Below are 27,577 nucleotides of genomic sequence, written 5' to 3' on the forward strand. Positions count from 1 at the left end.
ATTAATAACTTTTAGCACAAAAAAATATATATAATGGGGAAGTAGCTTAATGGGCCCTTTGGAAATAGAGAATGCTAGCCCATTTTGGAATGAAAAGCTTAAGAAAATACAATCTTCAATCCATAGGAAAGCACTTTTTGTTCAGTCTACACTCTGCAATCATTCTATAGCTTAATTTATAAATTGTGATGTCATAATCAGACTTAACTCACAAGAGACTTTCATCCTTGGTCTATAAAAAAGGCAGTCCTCTGTTATAAAGCTTGAAACAATTGTAAGCAGCTTATATGCAAATATGACAATACAGAAAAACTGTCAATTCAATGCTAGGATAACATAAGGGGTGATGCTCCAACTGAAATCGGTCTTAGGCATTTAGGTTTCTAGTATCTATCTTCTCCTTTAAAAATAGGTTACTTTTTATATATTATCATTGGTTTTGGACAAATATTCTACATAGTACCTATTGCATCCCTGAGCTTATTAGAAACTTGAAATCATGTATATAAAGTATTGAATTTCTTTCTTTGCATTTAAAAGATGAGATCAGCTCAGTAGAAGACTTTGCTCAGTTGAGGCTTCCATGGTGTAATGGTTAGCCCTCTGGACTTTGAATCCAGTTATCCAAATTCAAATCTCGGTGGGACCTAACGTTGATCATTTTTCCTTTTGTTTAAAGCTCCATTTTCATTCAAAGTATGAGTATTGCAAATCTTCATTTACAATTCATATAAATTCCATCATCTTCAGTGGTGTCCTTTGTCTAAACTCATTTTTAAACTTTTCAAATCAGAAGTAAGTAAAATATTTGGAAATAAGAAAAGATGCAATAAGAATGCAGAGACCCATTACTTGTGCTCTGGTGTTTAGAAATTCTCCACTTTCATTTTTTTTACTTCAGTGTGCACTAATGAGAGGGGAGAACATATCTTCTTCTTCTAGTAACACCTAGTGCCCTCTATGTTTGAGCAGCAATATAATAACTGACTAATTTGCCCTTGCAAATCTTAGGTATTCCAAATTGCTCGATTTGAGACAAAAGTCAATGAGACATGAAGAGAAAAATCTTCATCAGCCAAAGGATGACACTCATGCTGGCTTCTGATATGGATTTAAAGAGATTTTGTGATATATGTGTCTATTATGTTTTCAAGTATTCATGCTACACCGATGAGCTTATTCCATTCTTGTCCATCAAGAAAAGTAATTGGCCAATACAGGGATCAAACCCATGAACTTGGCATTACTAGCACCACGCTCTAACCAACTGAGCTAACCAGCCACAGACATTACTAGAAGCAAACACAAAACTGGCAAATATACCTCAAAGCACAGAACATATTTTGTTTGCATAGCATTTAATTTTTCAAGGAACAGCTTAAGCCATAGAGTCACTTGAAGCGTGGGTATCATAAAAATGCTCCAGTTTCTTTCCACATTGCAACATAAAAAAATGATTAGATATGATAACAACAAAGATTAGTGCATCTAATAATAGTATAAAAATAGACAATTTAGACAAGGAGTAAATGCAATTCTAAGCAAAATCAATCTGATAAATCTAATGCACATTTTTTCTTATACATTTACAGATTGTTGATAAAGATAATCCCAGGATGTAATCCATTATGTGTTAAATTTAGTATGTTTTACCAAGTTGTGTATTAATAACTTTTAGCACAAAAAAATATATATAATGGGGAAGTAGCTTAATGGGCCCTTTGGAAATAGAAAATGCTAGCCCATTTTGGAATGAAAAGCTTAAGAAAATACAATCTTCAATCCATAGGAAAGCACTTTTTGTTCAGTCTACACTCTGCAATCATTCTATAGCTTAATTTATAAATTGTGATGTCATAATCAGACTTAACTCACAAGAGACTTTCATCCTTGGTCTATAGAAAAGGCAGTCCTCTGTTATAAAGCTTGAAACAATTGTAAGCAGCTTATATGCAAATATGACAATACAGAAAAACTGTCAATTCAATGCTAGGATAACATAAGGGGTGATGCTCCAACTGAAATCGGTCTTAGGCATTTAGGTTTCTAGTATCTATCTTCTCCTTTAAAAATAGGTTACTTTTTATATATTATCATTGGTTTTGGACAAATATTCTACATAGTACTTATTGCATCCCTGAGCTTATTAGAAACTTGAAATCATGTATATAAAGTATTGAATTTCTTTTCTTTGCATTTAAAAGATGAGATCAGCTCAGTAGAAGACTTTGCTCAGTTGAGGCTTCCATGGTGTAATGGTTAGCCCTCTGGACTTTGAATCCAGTTATCCAAATTCAAATCTCGGTGGGACCTAACGTTGATCATTTTTCCTTTTGTTTAAAGCTCCATTTTCATTCAAAGTATGAGTATTGCAAATCTTCATTTACAATTCATATAAATTCCATCATCTTCAGTGGTGTCCTTTGTCTAAACTCATTTTTAAACTTTTCAAATCAGAAGTAAGTCAAATATTTGGAAATAAGAAAAGATGCATTAAGAATGCAGAGATCCATTACTTGTGCTCTGGTGTTTAGAAATTCTCCATTTTCATTTTTTTTACTTCAGTGTGCACTAATGAGAGGGAAGAACATATCTTCTTCTTCTAGTAACAACTTATGCCCTCTATGTTTGAGCAGCAATATAATAACTGATTAATTTGCCCTTGCAAATCTTAGGTATGCCATATTGCTCGATTTGAGACAAAAGTCAATGAGACATGTAGAGAAAAATCTTCATCAGCCAAAGGATGACACTCATGCTGGCTTCTGATATGGATTTGAAGAGATTTTGTGATATATGTGTCTATTATGTTTTCAAGTATTCATACTACACCGATGAGCTTATTCCATTCTTGTCCATCAAGAAAAGCAAGTGGTCAATACAGCGATAAAACCCATGAACTTGGCATTACTAACGCCACGCTCTAACCAACTGAGCTAACCGGCCACGGATGTTACTAGATGCAAACACAAAACTGGCAAATGTACCTCAAAGCACAGAACATATTTTGTTTGCATAGCATTTAATTTTTCAAGGAACATCGCTTAAGCCATAGAGTCACTTGAAGCGTGGATATCATAAAAATTCTCCAGTTTCTTTCCACATTGCAACATAAAAAAATGATTAGATAGGATAACAACAAAGATTAATATATCTAATAATAGTATAAAAATAGACAATTTAGACAAGGAGTAAATGCAATTCTAAGCAAAATCAATCTGATAAATCTAATGCACAATCTTTCTTAAACATTTACAGATTGTTGATAAAGATAATCCCAGGATGTAATCCATTATGTGTTAAATTTAGTATGTTTTACCAAGTTGTGTATAAATAATTTTTAACACGAAAAATATATAATGGGGAAGTAGCTTCATGTGCCCTTTGGAAATAGAGAATGCTAGCCCGTTTTGGAATGAAAAGCTTAAGAAAATAAAAACTTCAATCCATAGGAAAGCACTTTTTGTTCAGTCTACACTCTGTAATCATACTATAGCTTAATTTACAAATTGTGATGTCATAATCAGACTTAACTCACAAGAGACTTTCATCCTTGGTCTATAAAAAGGCAGTTCTCTGTTATAAAGCTTGAAACAATTGTAAGCAGCTTATATGCAAATATGACAATACAGAAAAACTGTCAATTCAATGCTAGGATAACATATGGGGTTATGGTCCAACTGAAATTGGTCCTAGGCATTTAGGTTTCTAGTATCTATCTTCTCCTTTCAAAATAGGTTTCTTTTTATATATTATCATTGGTTTTAGACAAATATTCTACATAACACCTATTGCATCCCTGAGCTTATTAGAAACTTGAAATCATATATATAAATTATTGAATTTATTTTCTTTGCATTTAAAAGATGAGCTCAGTTCAGTAGAAGACTATGCTCGGTTGAGGGTTCCATGGTGTAATGGTTAGCACTCTGGACTTTGAATCCAGTAATCTGAGGTCAAATCTCGATGGGATCTAATGTTGATTATTTTTCCTTTTGTTTCCATTTTCATTCAAAGTATGAGTATTGCAAATCTTCATTTACAATTCATATAAAATCCATAATCTTCAGTGGTGTCCTTTGTGTAAACTAATGTTTAAACTTTTCAAATCAGAAGTATGTCAAATATTTGAAAATAAGAAAAGATGCAATAAGAATGCAGAGATCCATTACTTGTGCTCTGGTGTTTAGAAATTCTCCATTTTCATTTTTTACTTCAGTGTGCACTAATGAGAGGGGAGAAGATATCTTCTTCTTCTAGTAACACCTAGTGCCCTCTATGATTGAGCAGCAATATAATAACTAATTCATTTGCCCTTGAAAATCTTAGGTATGCCATATTGCTCTATATGAGACAAAAGTCAATGAGCCATGTAGAGAAAAATCTTCAACAGCCAAAGCATGACACTCATGCAGGTTTCTGATCTGGTTTTGAAGAGATTTTGTGATATATGTGTCTATTATGTTTTCAAGTATTCATGCTACACCGATGAGCTTATTCCATTCTTGTCCATCAAGAAAAGCATGCGGCCATAGAGGGATCGAACCCATGACCTTGGCATTACTAGCACCACCCTCTAACCAACTAAGCTAACTGGCCAAAGGTGTTACTAGAAGTAAACACAAAACTGGCAAATGTACCTCAAATCACAGAACATATTTTGTTTGCATAGCATTTAATTTTTCAATGAACAGTTTAAGCCACAGAGTCACTTGAAGCGTAGGTATCATAAAAATGCTCCAGTTTCTTTCCACATTGCAAAATAAAAAAAATGATTAGATAGGATAACAACAAAGATTAATGCATCTAATAATAGTATAAAAATAGACAATTTAGACAAGGAGTAAATGCAATTCTAAGCAAAATCAATCTGATAAATCTAATGCACAATCTTTCTTATACATTTACAGATTGTGGATAAAGATAATCCCAGGATGTAATCCATTATGTGTTAAATTTAGTATGTTTTACCAAGTTGTGTATAAATAACTTTTAACACAAAATATATATATAATGGGGAAGTAGCTTAATGTGCCCTTTGGAAATAGAGAATGCTAGCCCATTTTGAAATGAAAAGCTTAAGAAAATACAAACTTCAATCCATAGGAAAGCATTTTTGTTCAGTCTACACTCTGTAATCATACTATAGCTTAATTTATAAATTGTGATGTCATAATCAGACTTAACTCACAAGAGACTTTCATCCTTGGTCTATAAGTAAGGCAGTCCTCTGTTGTAAAGCTTGAAACAATTGTAAGCAGCTGATATGCAAATATGACAATGCAGAAAAACTGTCAATTCAATGCTAGGATAACATAAGGGGTGATGCACCAACTGAAATTGGTCCCAGGCATTTAGGTTTCTAGTATCTATCTTCTCCTTTAAAAATAGGTAACTTTTTATATATTATCATTTGTTTTAGACAAATATTCTACATAACACCTATTGCATCCCTGAGCTTATTAGAAACTTGAAATCATATATATATAAAGTTTTGAATTTATTTTCTTTGCATTTAAAAGATGAGCTCAGTTCAGTAGAATTCTTTGCTTAGTTGAGGTTTCCATGTTGTAATGGTTAGCACACTGGACTTTGAATCCAGTAATCTGAGTTCAAATCTCAGTGGGACCTAATGTTGATTATTTTTCCTTTTGTTTAAAGCTCCATTTTCATTCAAAGTATGAGTATTGCAAATCTTCATTTACAATTCAAATAAATTCCATCATCTTCAGTGGTGTCCTTTGTGTAAATTAATTTTTAAACTTTTCAAATCAGAAGTATGTCAAATATTTGAAAATAAGAAAAGATGCAATAAGAATGCAGAGATCCATTACTTGTGCTCTGGTGTTTAGAAATTCTCCATTTTCATTTTTTACTTCAGTGTGCACTAATGAGAGGGGAGAAGATATCTTCTTCTTCTAGTAACACCTAGTGCCCTCTATGATTGAGCAGCAATATAATAACTAATTCATTTGCCCTTGAAAATCTTAGGTATGCCATATTGCTCTAAATGAGACAAAAGTCAATGAGCCATGTAGAGAAAAATCTTCAACAGCCAAAGCATGACACTCATGCAGGTTTCTGATCTGGTTTTGAAGAGATTTTGTGATATATGTGTCTATTATGTTTTCAAGTATTCATGCTATACCGATGAGCTTATTCCTTTCTTGTCCATCAAGAAAAGCATGCGGCCATAGAGGGATCGAACCCATGACCTTGGCATTACTAGCCCCACCCTCTAACCAACTAAGCTAACTGGCCAAAGGTGTTACTAGTAGTAAACACAAAACTGGCAAATGTACCTCAAATCACAGAACATATTTTGTTTGCATAGCATTTAATTTTTCAATGAACAGTTTAAGCCACAGAGTCACTTGAAGCGTAGGTATCATAAAAATGCTCCAGTTTCTTTCCACATTGCAAAATAAAAAAAATGATTAGATAGGATAACAACAAAGATTAATGCATCTAATAATAGTATAAAAATAGACAATTTAGACAAGGAGTAAATGCAATTCTAAGCAAAATCAATCTGATAAATCTAATGCACAATCTTTCTTATACATTTACAGATTGTTGATAAAGATAATCCCAGGATGTAATCCATTATGTGTTAAATTTAGTATGTTTTACCAAGTTGTGTATAAATAACTTTTAACACAAAATATATATATAATGGGGAAGTAGCTTAATGTGCCCTTTGGAAATAGAGAATGCTAGCCCATTTTGAAATGAAAAGCTTAAGAAAATACAAACTTCAATCCATAGGAAAGCATTTTTGTTCAGTCTACACTCTGTAATCATACTATAGCTTAATTTATAAATTGTGATGTCATAATCAGACTTAACTCACAAGAGACTTTCATCCTTGGTCTATAAGTAAGGCAGTCCTCTGTTGTAAAGCTTGAAACAATTGTAAGCAGCTGATATGCAAATATGACAATGCAGAAAAACTGTCAATTCAATGCTAGGATAACATAAGGGGTGATGCACCAACTGAAATTGGTCCCAGGCATTTAGGTTTCTAGTATCTATCTTCTCCTTTAAAAATAGGTAACTTTTTATATATTATCATTTGTTTTAGACAAATATTCTACATAACACCTATTGCATCCCTGAGCTTATTAGAAACTTGAAATCATATATATATAAAGTTTTGAATTTATTTTCTTTGCATTTAAAAGATGAGCTCAGTTCAGTAGAATTCTTTGCTTAGTTGAGGTTTCCATGTTGTAATGGTTAGCACACTGGACTTTGAAACCAGTAATCTGAGTTCAAATCTCAGTGGGACCTAATGTTGATTATTTTTCCTTTTGTTTAAAGCTCCATTTTCATTCAAAGTATGAGTATTGCAAATCTTCATTTACAATTCAAATAAATTCCATCATCTTCAGTGGTGTCCTTTGTGTAAACTAATTTTTAAACTTTTCAAATCAGAAGTATGTCAAATATTTGAAAATAAGAAAAGATGCAATAAGAATGCAGAGATCCATTACTTGCGCTCTGGTGTTTAGAAATTCTCCATTTTAATTTTTTTTTACTACAGTGTGCACTAATGAGAGGGGAGAACATATCTTCTTCTAGTAACACCTAGTGCCCTCTATGTTTGAGCAGCAATATAATAACTGATTAATTTGCCCTTGCAAATCTTAGGTATGCCATATTGCTCGATTTGAGACAAAAGTCAATGAGCCATGTAGAGAAAAATCTTCAACAGCCAAAGGATGACACTCATGCAGGCTTCTGATCTGGTTTTGAAGAGATTTTGTGATATATGTGTCTATTATGTTTTCAAGTATTCATGCTACACCGATGAGCTTATTCCATTCTTGTCCATCAAGAAAAGCAAGTGGCCAATAGAGGGAACGAACCCATGACCTTGACATAACTAGCCCCACCCTCCAACCAACTGAGCTAACTGGCCACAGATGTTGCTAGAAGCAAACACAAAACTGGCAAATGTACCTCAAAGCACAGAACATATTTTGTTTGCATAGCATTTAATTTTTCAATGAACAGCTTAAGCCACAGAGTCACTTGAAGCGTTGGTATCATAAAAGTGCTCCAGTTTCTTTCCACATTGCAAAATAAAAAAAATGATTAGATAGGATAACAACAAAGATTAATGCATCTAATAATAGTATAAAAATAGACAATTTAGACAAGGAGTAAATGCAATTCTAAGCAAAATCAATCTGATAAATCTAATGCACAATCTTTCTTATACATTTACAGATTGTTGATAAAGATAATCCCAGGATGTAATCCATTATGTGTTAAATTTAGTATGTTTTACCAAGTTGTGTATAAATAACTTTTAACACAAAAAATATATATAATGGGGAAGTAGCTTAATGTGCCCTTTGGAAATAGAGAATGCTAGCCCATTTTGGAATGAAAACCTTAAGAAAATACAAACCAATCCATAGGAAAGCACTTTTTGTTCAGTCTACACTCTGTAATCATACTATAGCTTAATTTACAAATTGTGATGTCATAATCAGACTTAACTCACAAGAGACTTTCATCCTTGGTCTATAAGAAAAGGCAGTCCTCTGTTATAAAGCTTGAAACAATTGTAAGCAGCTAATATGCAAATATGACAATACAGAAAAACTGTCAATTCAATGCTAGGATAACATAAGGGGTGATGCTCCAACTGAAATTGGTCCTAGGCATTTAGGTTTCTAGTATCTATCTTCTCCTTTAAAAATAGGTTACTTTTTATATATTATCACTGGTTTTAGACAAATATTCTACATAACACCTATTGCATCCCTGAGCTTATTAGAAACTTGAAATCATATATATATATATAAAGTTTTGAATTTATTTTCTTTGCATTTAAAAGATGAGCTCAGTTCAGTAGAAGTCTTTGCTCAGTTGAGGGTTCCATGTTGTAATGGTTAGCACACTTGACTTTGAATCCAGTAATCTGAGTTCAAATCTCGGTAGGACCTAATGTTGATAATTTTTCCTTTTGTTTAAAGCTCCATTTTCATTCAAAGTATGAGTATTGCAAATCTTCATTTACAATTCATATAAATTCCATCATCTTCAGTGGTGTCCTTTGTGTAAACTTATTTTTAAACTTTTCAAATCAGAAGTATGTCAAATATTTGAAAATAAGAAAAGATGCAATAAGAATGCAGAGATCCATTACTTGTGCTCTGGTGTTTAGAAATTCTCCATTTTCATTTTTTATTTCAGTGTGCGCTAATGAGAGGGGAGATTATATCTTCTTCTTCTAGTAACACCTAGTGCCCTCTATGTTTGAGCAGCAATCTAATAACTGATTCATTTGCCCTTGAAAATCTTAGGTATGCCATATTGCACTATTTGAGACAAAAGTCAATGAGCCATGTAGAGAAAAATCTTCAACAGCCAAAGGATGACTCTCATGCAGGTTTCTGATCTGGTTTTGAACAGATTTTGTGATATATGTGTCTATTATGTTTTCAAGTATTCATGCTACACCGATGAGCTTATTCCATTCTTGTCCATCAAAAAAAAGCAAGTGGCCAATACAGGGATCGAACCCATGTTCTTGGCATTACTAGCGACACACTCTAACCAACTGAGCTAACCGGCCACAGATGCTACTAGTAGCAAACACAAAACTGGCAAATGTACCTCAAAGCACAGAACATATTTAGTTTGCATAGCATTTGATTTTTAAATGAACATCTTAAGCCATAGAGTCACTTGAAGCGTGGGTATCATAAAAATGCTCCAGTTTCTTTCCACATTGCAAAATAAAAAAAATGATTAGACAGGATAACAACAAAGATTAATGCATCTAATAATAGTATAAAAATAGACAATTTAGACAAGGAGTAAATGCAATTCTAAGCAAAATCAATCTGATAAATCTAATGCACAATCTTTCTTATACATTTACAGATTGTTGATAAAGATAATCCCAGGATGTAATCCATTATGTGTTAAATTTAGTATGTTTTACCAAGTTGTGTATAAATAACTTTAAACACAAAATAAATATATATATATAATGGGGAAGTAGCTTAATGTGCCCTTTGGAAATAGAGAATGCTAGCCCATTTTGGAATGAAAAGTTTAAGAAAATACAAACCTCAATCCATAGGAAAGCACTTTTTGTTCAGTCTACACTTTGTAATCATACTACAGCCTAATTTTCAAATTTGATGTCATAATCAGACTTAACTCACAAAAGACTTTCATCCTTGGTCTATAAGAAAAGGCAGTCCTCTGTTATAAAGCTTGAAACAATTGTAAGCAGCTGATATGCAAATATGACAATACAGAAATACTGATAATTCAATGCTAGGATAACATAAGGGGTGATGCTCCAACTGAAATTGGTCCTAGGCATTTAGGTTTCTAGTATCTATCTTCTCCTTTAAAAATAGGTTACTTTTTATATATTATCATTGGTTTTAGACAAATATTCTACATAACACCTATTGCATCCCTGAACGTATTAGAAACTTGAAATCATATATATATATATAAAGTATTGAATTTCTTTTCTTTGCATTTAAAAGATGAGCTCAGTTCAGTAGAAGACTTAGCTCAGTTCAGTAGAAGACTTTGCTCAGTCGAGGGTTCCATGGTGTAATGGTTAGCACTCTGGACTTTGAATCCAGTAATCTGAGTACAAATATCGGTGGGACCTAAAGTTGATTATTTTTCCTTTTGTTTAAAGCTCCATTTTCATTCAAAGTATGAGTGTTGCAAATCTTCATTTACAATTCATATAAATTCCATCATCTTCAGTGGTGTCCTTTGTCTAAACTAATCTTTAAACTTTTCAAATCAGAAGTATGTCAAATATTTGAAAATAAGAAAAGATGCAATAAGAATGCAGAGATCCATTACTTGTGCTCTGGTGTTTAGAAATTCTCCATTTTCATTTTTTTACTTCAGTGTGCACTAATGAGAGGGGAGAACATATTTTCTTCTTCTAGTAACACCTAGTGCCCTCTATGTTTGAGCAGCAATATAATAACTGATTAATTTGCCCTTGCAAATCTTAGGTATGCCATATTGCTCGATTTGAGACAAAAGTCAATGAGTCATGTAGAGAAAAATCTTCATCAGCCAAAGGATGACACTCATACTGGCTTCTGATATGGATTTGAAGAGATTTTGTGATATATGTGTCTATTATGTTTTCAAGCACTCATGCTACACCGATGAGCTTATTCCATTCTTGTCCATCAAGAAGAGCAAGTTGCCAATACAAGGAATCGAACCCATGACCTTGGCATAACTAGTGCTTCGCTATAACCAACTGAGCTAACCGGCCACAAATGTTACTAGAAGCAAACACAAAACTAGCAAATGTACCTCAAAGCACATAACATATTTTGTTTGCATAGCATTTAATTTTTCAATGAACAGCTTAAGCCATAGAGTCACTTGAAGTGTGGGTATAAGAAAAATGCTCCAGTTTCTTTCCACATTGCAAAATAAAAAAAAATGATTAGATAGGATAACAACAAAGATTAATGCATCTAATAATAGTATAAAAATAGACAATTTAGACAAGGAGTAAATGCAATTCTACGCAAAATCAATCTGATAAATCTAATGTACAAACTTTCTTATACATTTACAGATTGTTGATAAAGATAATCCCAGGATGTAATCCATTATGTGTTAAATTTAGTATGTTTTACCAAGTTGTGTATAAATAACTTTTAACACAAAAAATATATATAATGGGGAAGTAGCTTAATGTGCCCTTTGGAAATAGAGAATGCTAGCCCATTTTGGAATGAAAAGCTTAAGAAAATAAAAACTTAATTCCATAGGAAAGCACCTTTTGTTCAGTCTACACTCTGTAATCATACTATAGCTTAATTTACAAATTGTTTTGTCATAATCAGACTTAACTCACAAGAGACTTTTATCCTTGGTCTATAAAAAAAGGCAGTCCTCTGTTATAAAGCTTGAAACAATTGTAAGCGGCTGATATGCAAATATGACAATACAGAAAAACTGTCAATTCAATGCTAGGATAACATATGGGGTGATGCTACAACTGAAATTGGTCCTAGGCATTTGGGTTTCTAGTATTTATCTTCTCCTTTAAAAATAGGTTACTTTTTATATATTATCATTGGTTTTAGACAAACATTCTACATAATACCTATTGCATCCCTGAGCTTATTAGAAACTTGAAATCATATATATAAAGTATTGAATTTCTTTTCTTTGCATTTAAAAGATGAGCTCAGTTCAGTAGAAGGTTTTGCTCAGTTGAGGGTTCCATGGTGTAATGGTTAGCACTCTGGACTTTGAATCCAGTAATCCGAGTTCAAATCTCGATGGGACCTAACGTTGATTATTTTTCCTTTTGTTTAAAGCTCCATTTTCTTTCAAAGTATGAGTATTGCAAATCTTTATTTACAATTCATATAAATTCCATCATCTTCAGTGGTGTCCTTTGTCTAAACTCATTTTAAACTTTTCAAATCAGAAGTATGTCAAATATTTGGAAATAAGAAAAGATTCAATAAGAATGTAGAGATCCATTACTTGTGCTCTGGTGTTTAGAAATTCTCCATTTTAATTTTTTTTTACTTCAGTGTGCACTAATGAGAGGGGAGAATATATCTTCTTCTTCTAGTAACACCTAGTGCCCTCTTTGTTTGAGCAGCAATATAATAACTGACTAATTTGCCCTTGCAAATCTTAGGTATGCCATATTGCCTGAATTGAGACAAAAGTCAATGAGCCATGTAGAGAAAAATCTTCATCAGCCAAAGGATGACACTCATGCTGTCTACTGATATGGATTTGAAGAGATTTTGTGATATATGTGTCTATTATGTTTTCAAGTATTCATGCTACGCCGATGATCTTATTTCATTCTTGTCCATCAAGAAAAGCAAGTGGCCAATACAGGGATCGAACCCATGACCTTGGCATTACGATCGCCACGCTCTAACCAACTGAGCTAACTGGCCACAGACGTCCCTGGAAGCAAACACAAAACTGGCAAATGTACCTCAAAGCACAGAACATATTTTGTTTGCATAGCATTTAATTTTTCAAGGAACAGCTTAAGCCATAGAGTCACTTGAAGCGTGGGTATCATAAAAATGCTCCAGTTTCTTTCCACATTGCAAAATAAAAAATGATTAGATAGGATATCAACAAAGATTAATGCATCTAATAATAGTATAAAAATAGACAATTTAGACAGGGAGTAAATACAAATGTAAGCAAAATCAATCTGAAAAATCTAATGCACAATCTTTCTTATCCATTTACAGATTGTTGATAAAGATAATCTCAGGATGTAATTCATTATGTGTTAAATTTAGTATGTTTTACCAAGTTGTGTATAAATAACTTTTAACACAAAAAATATATAATGGGGAAGTAGCTTAATGTGCCCTTTGGGAATAGAGAATGCTAGCCCATTTTGGAATGCAAAGCTTAAGAAAATACAAACTTCGATCCATAGGAAAGCACTTTTTGTTCAGTCTACACTCTGTAATCATACTATAGCTTAATTTACAAATTGTGATGTCATAATCAGACTTAACTCACAAGAGACTTTTATCCTTGGTCTATAAAAAAAGGCAGTCCTCTGTTATAAAGCTTGAAACAATTGTAAGCAGCTGATATGCAAATATGACAATACAGAAAAACTGTCAATTCAATGCTAGGATAACATAAGGGGTGATGCTCCAACTGAAATTGGTCCTAGGCATTTAGGTTTAAAGTATCTATCTTCTCCTTTAAAAATAGGTTACTTTTTATATATTATCATTGGTTTTAGACAAATATTCTACATAACACTTATTGCATCCCTGAGCTTATTAGAAACTTGAAATCATATATATAAAGTATTGAATTTCTTTTCTTTGCATTTAAAAGATGAGCTCAGTTCAGTAGAAGACATTGTTCAGTTGAGGGTTCCATGGTGTAATGGTTAGCCCTCTGGACTTTGAATTTAGTAATCCGAGTTCAAATCTCGGTGGGACATAACATTGATTATTTTTTATTTTGTTTAAAGCTCCATTTTCATTCAAAGTATGAGTATTGCAAATCTTCATTTACAATTCATATAAATTCCATCATCTTCAGTGGTGTCCTTTGTCTAAACTCATTTTTAAACTTTTCAAATCAGAAGTATGTCAAATATTTGGAAATAAGAAAAGATTCAATAAGAATGTAGAGATCCATTACTTGTGATCTGGTGTTTAGAAATTCTCCATTTTAATTTTTTACTTCAGTGTGCACTAATGAGAGGGGAGATTATATCTTCTTCTTCTAGTAACACCTAGTGCCCTCTATGTTTGAGCAGCAATATAATAACTGATTCATTTGCCCTTGAAAATCTTAGGTATGCCATATTGCACTATTTGAGACAAAAGTCAATGAGCCATGTAGAGAAAAATCTTCAACAGCCAAAGGATGACTCTCATGCAGGCTTCTGATCTGGTTTTGAACAGATTTTGTGATATATGTGTCTATTATGTTTTCAAGTATTCATGCTACACCGATGAGCTTATTCCATTCTTGTCCATCAAGAAAAGCAATTGGCCAATATAGGGATTGGTCCCATGACCTTGGCATTACTAGCCCCACCCTCTAACCAACTGAGCTAACTGGCCACATATGTTGCTAGAAGCAAACACAAAACTGGCAAATGTACCTCAAAGCACAGAACATATTTTGTTTGCATAGCATTTAATTTTTCAATGAACAGCTTAAGCCACAGAGTCACTTGAAGCGTTGGTATCATAAAAGTGCTCCAGTTTCTTTCCACATTGCAAAATAAAAAAAATGATTAGATAGGATAACAACAAAGATTAATGCATCTAATAATAGTATAAAAATAGACAATTTAGACAAGGAGTAAATGCAATTCTAAGCAAAATCAATCTGATAAATCTAATGCACAATCTTTCTTATACATTTACAGATTGTTGATAAAGATAATCACAGGATGTAATCCATTATGTGTTAAATTTAGTATGCTTTACCAAGTTGTGTATAAATAACTTTTAACACAAAAAATATATATAATGGGGAAGTAGCTTAATGTGCCCTTTGGAAATAGAGAATGCTAGCCCATTTTGGAATGAAAAGCTTAAGAAAATACAAACCAATCCATAGGAAAGCACTTTTTGTTCAGTCTACACTCTGTAATCATACTATACCTTCATTTACAAATTGTGATGTCATAATCAGACTTAACTCACAAGAGACTTTCATCCTTGGTCTATAAGAAAAGGCAGTCCTCTGTTATAAAGCTTGAAACAATTGTAAGCAGCTGATATGCAAATATGACAATACAGAAATATTGACAATTCAATGCTAGGATAACATAAGGGGTGATGCTCCAACTGAAATTGGTCCTAGGCATTTAAGTTTCTAGTATCTATCTTCTCCTTTAAAAATAGGTTACTTTTTATATATTATCATTGGTTTTAGACAAATATTCTACATAACACCTATTGCATCCCTGAGCTTATTAGAAACTTGAAATCATATATATATATAAAGTTTTGAATTTATTTTCTTTGCATTTAAAAGATGAGCTCAGTTCAGTAGAAGTTTTTGCTCAGTTGAGGGTTCCATGTTGTAATGGTTAGCACACTTGACTTTGAATCCAGTAAACTGAGTTCAAATCTCGGTAGGACCTAATGTTGATTATTTTTCCTTTTGTTTAAAGCTCCATTTTCATTCAAAGTATGAGTATTGCAAATCTTCATTTACAATTCATATAAATTCCATCATCTTCAGTGGTGTCCTTTGTGTAAACTTATTTTTAAACTTTTCAAATCAGAAGTATGTCAAATATTTGAAAATAAGAAAAGATGCAATAAGAATGCAGAGATCCATTACTTGTGCTCTGGTGTTTAGAAATTCTCCATTTTCATTTTTTACTTCAGTGTGCACTAATGAGAGGGGAGATTATATCTTCTTCTTCTAGTAACACCTAGTGCCCTCTATGTTTGAGCAGCAATATAATAACTGATTCATTTGCACTTGCAAATCTTAGGTATGCCATATTGCACTATTTGAGACAAAAGTCAATGAACCATGTAGAGAAAAATCTTCAACAGCCAAAGGATGACTCTCATGCAGGCTTCTGATCTGGTTTTGAACAGATTTTGTGATATATGTGTCTATTATGTTTTCAAGTATTCATGCTACACCGATGAGCTTATTCCATTCTTGTCCATCAAGAAAAGCAATTGGCCAATATAGGGATTGGTCCCATGACCTTGGCATTACTAGCCCCACCCTCTAACCAACTGAGCTAACTGGCCACATATGTTGCTAGAAGCAAACACAAAACTGGCAAATGTACCTCAAAGCACAGAACATATTTTGTTTGCATAGCATTTAATTTTTCAATGAACAGCTTAAGCCACAGAGTCACTTGAAGCGTTGGTATCATAAAAGTGCTCCAGTTTCTTTCCACATTGCAAAATAAAAAAAATGATTAGATAGGATAACAACAAAGATTAATGCATCTAATAATAGTATAAAAATAGACAATTTAGACAAGGAGTAAATGCAATTCTAAGCAAAATCAATCTGATAAATCTAATGCACAATCTTTCTTATACATTTACAGATTGTTGATAAAGATAATCACAGGATGTAATCCATTATGTGTTAAATTTAGTATGCTTTACCAAGTTGTGTATAAATAACTTTTAACACAAAAAATATATATAATGGGGAAGTAGCTTTATGTGCCCTTTGGAAATAGAGAATGCTAGCCCATTTTGGAATGAAAAGCTTAAGAAAATACAAACCAATCCATAGGAAAGCACTTTTTGTTCAGTCTACACTCTGTAATCATACTATACCTTCATTTACAAATTGTGATGTCATAATCAGACTTAACTCACAAGAGACTTTCATCCTTGGTCTATAAGAAAAGGCAGTCCTCTGTTATAAAGCTTGAAACAATTGTAAGCAGCTGATATGCAAATATGACAATACAGAAATATTGACAATTCAATGCTAGGATAACATAAGGGGTGATGCTCCAACTGAAATTGGTCCTAGGCATTTAAGTTTCTAGTATCTATCTTCTCCTTTAAAAATAGGTTACTTTTTATATATTATCATTGGTTTTAGACAAATATTCTACATAACACCTATTGCATCCCTGAGCTTATTAGAAACTTGAAATCATATATATATAAAGTTTTGAATTTATTTTCTTTGCATTTAAAAGATGAGCTCAGTTCAGTAGAAGTTTTTGCTCAGTTGAGGGTTCCATGTTGTAATGGTTAGCACACTTGACTTTGAATCCAGTAAACTGAGTTCAAATCTCGGTAGGACCTAATGTTGATTATTTTTCCTTTTGTTTAAAGCTCCATTTTCATTCAAAGTATGAGTATTGCAAATCTTCATTTACAATTCATATAAATTCCATCATCTTCAGTGGTGTCCTTTGTGTAAACTTATTTTTAAACTTTTCAAATCAGAAGTATGTCAAATATTTGAAAATAAGAAAAGATGCAATAAGAATGCAGAGATCCATTACTTGTGCTCTGGTGTTTAGAAATTCTCCATTTTCATTTTTTACTTCAGTGTGCACTAATGAGAGGGGAGATTATATCTTCTTCTTCTAGTAACACCTAGTGCCCTCTATGTTTGAGCAGCAATATAATAACTGATTCATTTGCACTTGCAAATCTTAGGTATGCCATATTGCACTATTTGAGACAAAAGTCAATGAACCATGTAGAGAAAAATCTTCAACAGCCAAAGGATGACTCTCATGCAGGCTTCTGATCTGGTTTTGAACAGATTTTGTGATATATGTGTCTATTATGTTTTCAAGTATTCATGCTACACCGATGAGCTTATTCCATTCTTGTCCATCAAAAAAAGCAAGTGGCCAATATAGGGATCGAACCCATGTTCTTGGCATTACTAGCAACACGCTCTAACCAACTGAGCTAACCGGCCACAGATGCTACTAGAAGCAAACACAAAACTGGCAAATGTACCTCAAAGCACAGAACATATTTAGTTTGCATAGCATTTGATTTTAAAAATGAACATCTTAAGCCATAGAGTCACTTGAAGCGTGGGTATCATAAAAATGCTCCAGTTTCTTTCCACATTGCAAAATAAAAAAAATGATTAGATAGGATAACAACAAAGATTAATGCATCTAATAATAGTATAAAAATAGACAATTTAGACAAGGAGTAAATGCAATTCTAAGCAAAATCAATCTGATAAATCTAATGCACAATCTTTCTTATACATTTACAAATTGTTGATAAAGATAATCCCAGGATGTAATCATTATGTGTTAAATTTAGTATGTTTTACCAAGTTGTGTATAAATAACTTTAAACACAAAATATATATATATATATATATATATATATATAATGGGGAAGTTGCTTAATGTGCCCTTTGGAAATAGAGATTGCTAGCCCATTTTGGAATGAAAAGCTTAAGAAAATACAAACCTCAATCCATAGGAAAGCACTTTTTGTTCAGTCTACACTTTGTAATCATACTACAGCCTAATTTTCAAATTTGATGTCATAATCAGACTTAACTCACAAGAGACTTTCATCCTTGGTCTATAAGAAAAGGCAGTCATCTGTTATAAAGCTTGAAACAATTGTAAGCAGCTGATATGCAAATATGACAATACAGAAATACTGACAATTCAATGCTAGGATAACATAAGGGGTGATGCTCCAACTGAAATTGGTCTTAGGCATTTAGATTTCTAGTATCTATCTTTTCCTTTAAAAATAGGTTACTTTTTATATATTATTATTGGCTTTGGACAAGTATTCTACATAATACCTATTGCATCCCTGAGCTTATTAGAAACTTGAAATCATATATATATAAAGTATTGAATTTCTTTTCTTTGCATTTAAAAGATGAGCTCAGTTCAATAGAAGGTTTTGCTCAGTTGAGGGTTCCATAATGTAATGGTTAGCACTCTGGACTTTGAATCCAATAATCCGAGTTCAAATCTCGATGGGACCTAACGTTGTTTATTTTTCCTTTTGTTTAAAGCTCCATTTTCATTCAAAGTATGAGTATTGCAAATCTTTATTTACAATTCATATAAATTCCATCATCTTCAGTGGTGTCCTTTGTCTAAACTCATTTTTAAACTTTTCAAATCAGAAGTATGTCAAATATTTGGAAATAAGAAAAGATTCAATAAGAATGTAGAGATCCATTACTTGTGCTCTGGTGTTTAGAAATTCTCCATTTTAATTTTTTTTTACTTCAGTGTGCACTAATGAGAGGGGAGAACATATCTTCTTCTTCTAGTAACACCTAGTGCCCTCTTTGTTTGAGCAGCAATATAATAACTGACTAATTTGCCCTTGCAAATCTTAGGTATGCCATATTGCCCGATTTGAGACAAAAGTCAATGAGCCATGTAGAGAAAAATCTTCATCAGCCAAAGGATGACACTCATGCTGTCTACTGATATGGATTTGAAGAGATTTTGTGATATATGTGTCTATTATGTTTTCAAGTATTCATGCTACACCGATGATCTTATTCCATTCTTGTCCATCAAGAAAAGCAAGTGGCCAATACAGGGATCGAACCCATGACCTTGGCATTATGATCGCCACGCTCTAACCAACTGAGCTAACTGGCCACAGAAGTCACTGGAAGCAAACACAAAACTGGCAAATGTACCTCAAAGCACAGAACTTATTTTGTTTGCATAGCATTTAATTTTTCAAGGAACAGCTTAAGTCATAGAGTCACTTGAAGCATGGGTATCATAAAAATGCTCCAGTTTCTTTCCACATTGCAAAATAAAAAAATGATTAGATAGGATATCAACAATGATTAATGCATCTAATAATAGTATAAAAATAGACAATTTAGACAAGGAGTAAATGCAAATCTAAGCAAAATCAATCTGAAAAATCTAATGCACAATCTTTCTTATCCATTTACAGATTGTTGATAAAGATAATACCAGGATGTAATTCATTATGTGTTAAATTTAGTATGTTTTACCAAGTTGTGTATAAATAACTTTTAACACAAAAAATATATAATGGGGAAGTAGCTTAATGTGCCCTTTGGAAATAGAGAATGCTAGCCCATTTTGGAATGCAAAGCTTAAGAAAATACAAACTTCAATCCATAGGAAAGCACTTTTTGTTCAGTCTACACTCTGTAATCATACTATAGCTTTATTTACAAATTGTGATGTCATAATCAGACTTAACTCACAAGAGACTTTTATCCTTGGTCTATAAAAAAAGGCAGTCCTCTGTTATAAAGCTTGAAACAATTGTAAGCAGCTGATATGCAAATATGACAATACAGAAAAACTGTCAATTCAATGCTAGGATAACATAAGGAAGGATGCTCCAACTGAAATTGGTCCTAGGCATTTAGGTTTCTAGTATCTATCTTCTCCTTTCAAAAATAGGTTACTTTTTATATATTATCATTGGTTTTAGACAAATATTCTACATAACACCTATTGCATCCCTGAGCTTATTAGAAACTTGAAATCATATATATAAAGTATTGAATTTCTTTTCTTTGCGTTTAAAAGATGAGCTCAGTTCAGTAGAAGACTTTGCTCAGTTGTGGGTTCCATGGTGTAATGGTTAGCACTCTGGACTTTGAATCCAGTAATCCAAGTTCAAATCTCGGTGGAACCTAACGTTGATTATTTTTCATTTTGTTTAAAGCTCCATTTTCATTCAAAGTATATGAGTATTGCAAATCTTCATTTACAATTCATATAAATTCCATCATCTTCAGTGGTGTCCTTTGTCTAAAATCATTTTTAAACTTTTCAAATCAGAAGTATGTCAAATATTTGGAAATAAGAAAAGATTCAATAAGAATGTAGAGATCCATTACTTGTGCTCTGGTGTTTAGAAATTCTCCATTTTAATTTTTTTTTACTTCAGTGTGCACTAATGAGAGGGGAGAACATATCTTCTTCTTCTAGTAACACCTAGTGCCCTCTTTGTTTGAGCAGCAATATAATAACTGACTAATTTGCCCTTGCAAATCTTAGGTATGCCATATTGCCCGATTTGAGACAAAAGTCAATGAGCCATGTAGAGAAAAATCTTCATCAGCCAAAGGATGACACTCATGCTGTCTACTGATATGGATTTGAAGAGATTTTGTGATATATGTGTCTATTATGTTTTCAAGTATTCATGCTACACCGATGATCTTATTCCATTCTTGTCCATCAAGATAAGCAAGTGGCCAATACAGGGATCGAACCCATGACCTTGGCATTACGATCGCAACGGATTAACCAACTGAGCTAACTGGCCACTGACATCACTAGAAGCAAACACAAAACTGGCAAATGTACCTCAAAGCACAGAACATATTTTGTTTGCATAGCATTTAATTTTTCAAGGAACAGCTTAAGCCATAGAGTCACTTGAAGCATGGGTATCATAAAAATGCTCCAGTTTCTTTCCACATTGCAATATAAAAAAATGATTAGATAGGATATCTACAAAGATTAATGCATCTAATAATAGTATAAAAATAGACAATTTAAACAAGGAGTAAATGCAAATATAAGCAAAATCAATCTGAAAAATCTAATGCACAATCTTTCTTATCCATTTACAGATTGTTGATAAAGATAATACCAGGATGTAATTCATTATGTGTTAAATTTAGTATGTTTTACCAAGTTGTGTATAAATAACTTTTAACACAAAAAATATATAATGGGGAAGTAGCTTAATGTGCCCTTTGGAAATAGAGAATGCTAGCCCATTTTGGAATGCAAAGCTTAAGAAAATACAAACTTCAATCCATAGGAAAGCACTTTTTGTTCAGTCTACACTCTGTAATCATACTATAGCTTTATTTACAAATTGTGATGTCATAATCAGACTTAACTCACAAGAGACTTTTATCCTTGGTCTATAAAAAAAGGCAGTCCTCTGTTATAAAGCTTGAAACAATTGTAAGCAGCTGATATGCAAATATGACAATACAGAAAAACTGTCAATTCAATGCTAGGATAACATAAGGAAGGATGCTCCAACTGAAATTGGTCCTAGGCATTTAGGTTTCTAGTATCTATCTTCTCCTTTCAAAAATAGGTTACTTTTTATATATTATCATTGGTTTTAGACAAATATTCTACATAACACCTATTGCATCCCTGAGCTTATTAGAAACTTGAAATCATATATATAAAGTATTGAATTTCTTTTCTTTGCGTTTAAAAGATGAGCTCAGTTCAGTAGAAGACTTTGCTCAGTTGTGGGTTCCATGGTGTAATGGTTAGCACTCTGGACTTTGAATCCAGTAATCCAAGTTCAAATCTCGGTGGAACCTAACGTTGATTATTTTTCATTTTGTTTAAAGCTCCATTTTCATTCAAAGTATATGAGTATTGCAAATCTTCATTTACAATTCATATAAATTCCATCATCTTCAGTGGTGTCCTTTGTCTAAAATCATTTTTAAACTTTTCAAATCAGAAGTATGTCAAATATTTGGAAATAAGAAAAGATTCAATAAGAATGTAGAGATCCATTACTTGTGCTCTGGTGTTTAGAAATTCTCCATTTTAATTTTTTTTTACTTCAGTGTGCACTAATGAGAGGGGAGAACATATCTTCTTCTTCTAGTAACACCTAGTGCCCTCTTTGTTTGAGCAGCAATATAATAACTGACTAATTTGCCCTTGCAAATCTTAGGTATGCCATATTGCCCGATTTGAGACAAAAGTCAATGAGCCATGTAGAGAAAAATCTTCATCAGCCAAAGGATGACACTCATGCTGTCTACTGATATGGATTTGAAGAGATTTTGTGATATATGTGTCTATTATGTTTTCAAGTATTCATGCTACACCGATGATCTTATTCCATTCTTGTCCATCAAGATAAGCAAGTGGCCAATACAGGGATCGAACCCATGACCTTGGCATTACGATCGCAACGGATTAACCAACTGAGCTAACTGGCCACTGACATCACTAGAAGCAAACACAAAACTGGCAAATGTACCTCAAAGCACAGAACATATTTTGTTTGCATAGCATTTAATTTTTCAAGGAACAGCTTAAGCCATAGAGTCACTTGAAGCATGGGTATCATAAAAATGCTCCAGTTTCTTTCCACATTGCAATATAAAAAAATGATTAGATAGGATATCTACAAAGATTAATGCATCTAATAATAGTATAAAAATAGACAATTTAAACAAGGAGTAAATGCAAATATAAGCAAAATCAATCTGAAAAATCTAATGCACAATCTTTCTTATCCATTTACAGATTGTTGATAAAGATAATCCCAGGATGTAATTCATTATGTGTTAAATTTAGTATGTTTTACCAAGTTGTGTATAAATAACTTTTAACACAAAAAATATATAATGGGGAAGTAGCTTAATGTGCCATTTGGAAATAGAGAATGCTAGCCCATTTTGGAATGCAAAGCTTAAGAAAATACAAACTTCAATCCATAGGAAAGAACTTTTTGTTCAGTCTACACTCTGTAATCATACTATAGCTTAATTTACAAATTGTGATGTCATAATCAGACTTAACTCACAAGAGACTTTTATCCTTGGTCTATAAAAAAAGGCAGTCCTCTATTATAAAGCTTGAAACAAATTGTAAGCAGCTGATATGCAAATATGACAATACAGAAAAACTGTCAATTCAATGCTAGGATAACATAAGGAAGGATTCTCCAACTGAAATTGGTCCTAGGCATTTAGGTTTCTAGTATCTATCTTCTCCTTTAAAAATAGGTTACTTTTTATATATTATCATTGGTTTTAGACAAATATTCTACATAACACCTCTTGCATCCATGAGCTTATTAGAAACTTGAAATCATATATATAAAGTATTGAATTTCTTTTCTTTGCATTTAAAAGTTGAGCTCAGTTCAGTAGAAGTCTTTGCTCAGTTGAGGGTTCCATGGTGTAATGGTTAGCACTCTGGACTTTGAATCCAGTAATCCAAATTCAAATCTCAGAGGGTCCTAATGTTGATGATTTTTCATTTTGTTTAAAGCTCCATTTTCATTCAAAGTATATGAGTATTGCAAATCTTCATTTACAATTCATATAAATTCCATCATCTTCAGTGGTGTCCTTTGTCTAAACTCATTTTTAAACTTTTCAAATCAGAAGTATGTCAAATATTTGGAAATAAGAAAAGATTCAATAAGAATGTAGAGATCCATTACTTGTGCTCTGGTGTTTAGAAATTCTCCATTTTAATTTTTTTTTTTACTTCAGTGTGCACTAAAGAGAGGGGAGAACATATCTTCTTCTTCTAGTAACACCTAGTGCCCTCTATGTTTGAGCAGCAATATAATAACTGACTAATTTGCCCTTGCAAATCTTAGGTATGCCATATTGCTCGATTTGAGACAAAAGTCAATGAGCCATGTAGAGAAAAATCTTCATCAGCCAAAGGATGACACTCATGCTGTCTTCTGATATGGATTTGAAGAGATTTTGTGATATATGTGTCTATTATGTTTTCAAGTATTCATGCTACACCGATGAGCTTATTCCATTCTTGTCCATCAAGAAAAGCAAGTGGTCAATACAGGGATCGAACCCATGACCTTGGCATTACGATCGCTACGCTCTAACCAACTGAGCTAACTGGCCACAGATGTCACTTAACAGCAAACACAAAGCTGGCAAATGTACCTCAAAGCACAGAACATATTTTGTTTGCATAGCATTTAATTTTTCAAGGAACAGCTTAAGCCATAGAGTCACTTGAAGCATGGGTATCATAAAAATGCTCCAGTTTCTTTCCACATTGCAAAATAAAAAAATGATTAGATAGGATATCAACAAAGATTAATGCATCTAATAATAGTATAAAAATAGACAATTTAGACAAAGAGTAAATGCAAATATAAGCAAAATCAATCTGAAAAATCTAATGCATAGTCTTTCTTATCCATTTACAGATTGTTGATAAAGATATTCCCAGGATGTAATTCATTATGTGTTAAATTTAGTATGTTTTACCAAGTTGTGTACAAAATAACTTTTAACACAAAAAAATATATAATGGGGAAGTAGCTTAATGTGCCATTTGGAAATAGAGAATGCTAGCCCATTTTGGAATGCAAAGCTTAAGAAAATACAAACTTCAATCCATAGGAAAGCACTTTTTGTTCAGTCTACACTCTGTAATCATACTATAGCTTAATTTACAAATTGTGATGTCATAATCAGACAACTCACAAGAGACTTTTATCCTTGGTCTATAAAAAAAGGCAGTCCTCTGTTATAAAGCTTGAAACAATTGTAAGCGGCTGATATGCAAATATGACATTACAGAAAAACTGTCAATTCAATGCTAGGATAACACAAGGGGTGATGCTCCAACTGAAATTGGTCCTAGGCAGTTAGGTTTCTAGTATCTATCTTCTCCTTTAAAAATAGGTTACTTTTTATATATTATCATTGGTTTTAGACAAATATTCTACATAACACCTATTGCATCCCTGAGCTTATTAGAAACTTGAAATCATATATATAAAGTATTGAATTTCTTTTCTTTGCATTTAAAAGATGAGCTCAGTTCAGTAGAAGAAATTGCTCAGTTGAGGGTTCCATGGTGTAATGGTTAGCACTCTGAACTTTGAATCCAGTAATCCAAGTTCAAATCTCAGTGGAACCTAATGTTGATTATTTTTCATTTTGTTTAAAGCTCCATTTTCATTCAAAGTATGAGTATTGCAAATCTTCATTTACAATTCATATAAATTCCATCATCTTCAGTGGTGTCCTTTGTCTAAACTCATTCTTAAACTTTTCAAATCAGAAGTATGTCAAATATTTGGAAATAAGAAAAGATTCAATAAGAATGTAGAGATCCATTACTTGTGCTCTGGTGTTTAGAAATTCTCCATTTTAATTTTTTTTTACTTCAGTGTGCACTAATGAGAGGGGAGAACATATCTTCTTCTTCTAGTAACACCTAGTGCCCTCTTTGTTTGAGCAGCAATATAATAACTGACTAATTTGAACTTGCAAATCTTAGGTATGCCATATTGCTCGTTTTGAGACAAAAGTCAATGAGCCATGTAGAGAAAAATCTTCATCAGCCAAAGGATGACACTCATGCTGTCTTCTGATATGGATTTGAAGAAATTTTGTGATATATGTGTCTATTATGTTTTCAAGTATTCATGAAACACCGATGAGCTTATTTAATTCTTGTCCATCAAGAAAAGCAAGTGGCCAAAACAGGGATCGAACCCATGACCTTGGCATTTCGATCGCCACACTCTAACCAACTGAGCTAACTGGCCACAGACATCACTAGCAGCAAACACAAAGCTGGCAAATGTACCTCAAAGCACAGAACATATTTTGTTTGCATAGCATTTAATTTTTCAAGGAACAGCTTAAGCCATAGAGTCACTTGAAGCATGGGTATCATAAAAATGCTCCAGTTTCTTTCCACATTGCAAAATAAAAAAATGATTAGATAGGATATCTACAAAGATTAATGCATCTAATAATAGTATAAAAATAGACAATTTAAACAAGGAGTAAATGCAAATATAAGCAAAATCAATCTGAAAAATCTAATGCACAATCTTTCTTATCCATTTACAGATTGTTGATAAAGATAATCCCAGGATGTAATTCATTATGTGTTAAATTTAGTATGTTTTACCAAGTTGTGTATAAATAACTTTTAACACAAAAAATATATAATGGGGAAGTAGCTTAATGTGCCATTTGGAAATAGAGAATGCTAGCCCATTTTGGAATGCAAAGCTTAAGAAAATACAAACTTCAATCCATAGGAAAGCACTTTTTGTTCAGTCTACACTCTGTAATCATACTATAGCTTAATTTACAAATTGTGATGTCATAATCAGACTTAACTCACAAGAGACTTTTATCCTTGGTCTATAAAAAAGGCAGTCCTCTGTTATAAAGCTTGAAACAATTGTAAGCAGCTGATATGCAAATATGACAATACAGAAAAACTGTCAATTCAATGCTAGGATAACATAAGGGGTGATGCTCCAACTGAAATTGGTCCTAGGCATTTAGGTTTCTAGTATCTATCTTCTCCTTTAAAAATAGGTTACTTTTTATATATTATCATTGGTTTTAGACAAATATTCTACATAACACCTATTGCATCCCTGAGCTTATTAGAAACTTGAAATCATATATATAAAGTATTGAATTTCTTTTCTTTGCATTTAAAAGATGAGCTCAGTACAGTAGAAGACTTTGTGCATTTGAGGGTTCCATGGTGTAATGGTTAGCACTCTGGACTTTGAATCCAGTAATCCGAATTCAAATCTCGGTGGGACCTAACGTTGATTATTTTTCATTTTGTTTAAAGCTCCATTTTCATTCAAAGTATGAGTATTGCAAATCTTCATTTACAATTCATATAAATTCCATCATCTTCAGTGGTGTCCTTTGTCTAAACTCATTTTAAACTTTTCAAATCAGAAGTATGTCAAATATTTGGAAATAAGAAAAGATGCAATAAGAATGCAGAGATACATTACTTGTGCTCTGGTGTTTAGAAATTCTCCATTTTAATTTTTTTTACTTCAGTGTG

General features: G+C 32.6%; 9 non-coding genes across 9 annotated transcripts; 4 read left to right on the forward strand and 5 right to left on the reverse strand.

Moving 5' to 3' along the window:
- Positions 1-1,208: 1,208 nt before the first annotated feature.
- On the reverse strand, positions 1,209-1,282 carry TRNAT-AGU (transfer RNA threonine (anticodon AGU)). Its single transcript has one exon. It is a non-coding gene; the product is annotated as a tRNA-Thr (tRNA).
- Positions 1,283-9,518: 8,236 nt separating this feature from the next.
- On the reverse strand, positions 9,519-9,592 carry TRNAT-AGU (transfer RNA threonine (anticodon AGU)). Its single transcript has one exon. It is a non-coding gene; the product is annotated as a tRNA-Thr (tRNA).
- Positions 9,593-12,251: 2,659 nt separating this feature from the next.
- Positions 12,252-12,323, forward strand: TRNAQ-UUG (transfer RNA glutamine (anticodon UUG)). The gene has a single exon. It is a non-coding gene; the product is annotated as a tRNA-Gln (tRNA).
- A 559-nt stretch (positions 12,324-12,882) lies between these two features.
- On the reverse strand, positions 12,883-12,956 carry TRNAT-CGU (transfer RNA threonine (anticodon CGU)). The gene has a single exon. It is a non-coding gene; the product is annotated as a tRNA-Thr (tRNA).
- Positions 12,957-17,869: 4,913 nt separating this feature from the next.
- TRNAT-AGU (transfer RNA threonine (anticodon AGU)) lies at positions 17,870-17,943 on the reverse strand. Its single transcript has one exon. It is a non-coding gene; the product is annotated as a tRNA-Thr (tRNA).
- Positions 17,944-19,556: 1,613 nt separating this feature from the next.
- On the reverse strand, positions 19,557-19,630 carry TRNAM-CAU (transfer RNA methionine (anticodon CAU)). Its single transcript has one exon. It is a non-coding gene; the product is annotated as a tRNA-Met (tRNA).
- A 958-nt stretch (positions 19,631-20,588) lies between these two features.
- On the forward strand, positions 20,589-20,660 carry TRNAQ-UUG (transfer RNA glutamine (anticodon UUG)). Its single transcript has one exon. It is a non-coding gene; the product is annotated as a tRNA-Gln (tRNA).
- Positions 20,661-22,254: 1,594 nt separating this feature from the next.
- TRNAQ-UUG (transfer RNA glutamine (anticodon UUG)) lies at positions 22,255-22,326 on the forward strand. Its single transcript has one exon. It is a non-coding gene; the product is annotated as a tRNA-Gln (tRNA).
- A 4,924-nt stretch (positions 22,327-27,250) lies between these two features.
- Positions 27,251-27,322, forward strand: TRNAQ-UUG (transfer RNA glutamine (anticodon UUG)). The gene has a single exon. It is a non-coding gene; the product is annotated as a tRNA-Gln (tRNA).
- The last annotated feature ends 255 nt before the right edge of the window (positions 27,323-27,577 follow it).

This window comes from Pseudophryne corroboree, chromosome 11 (assembly GCF_028390025.1).
Source record: "Pseudophryne corroboree isolate aPseCor3 chromosome 11, aPseCor3.hap2, whole genome shotgun sequence".
Taxonomy (NCBI): Eukaryota; Metazoa; Chordata; class Amphibia; order Anura; family Myobatrachidae; genus Pseudophryne; species Pseudophryne corroboree.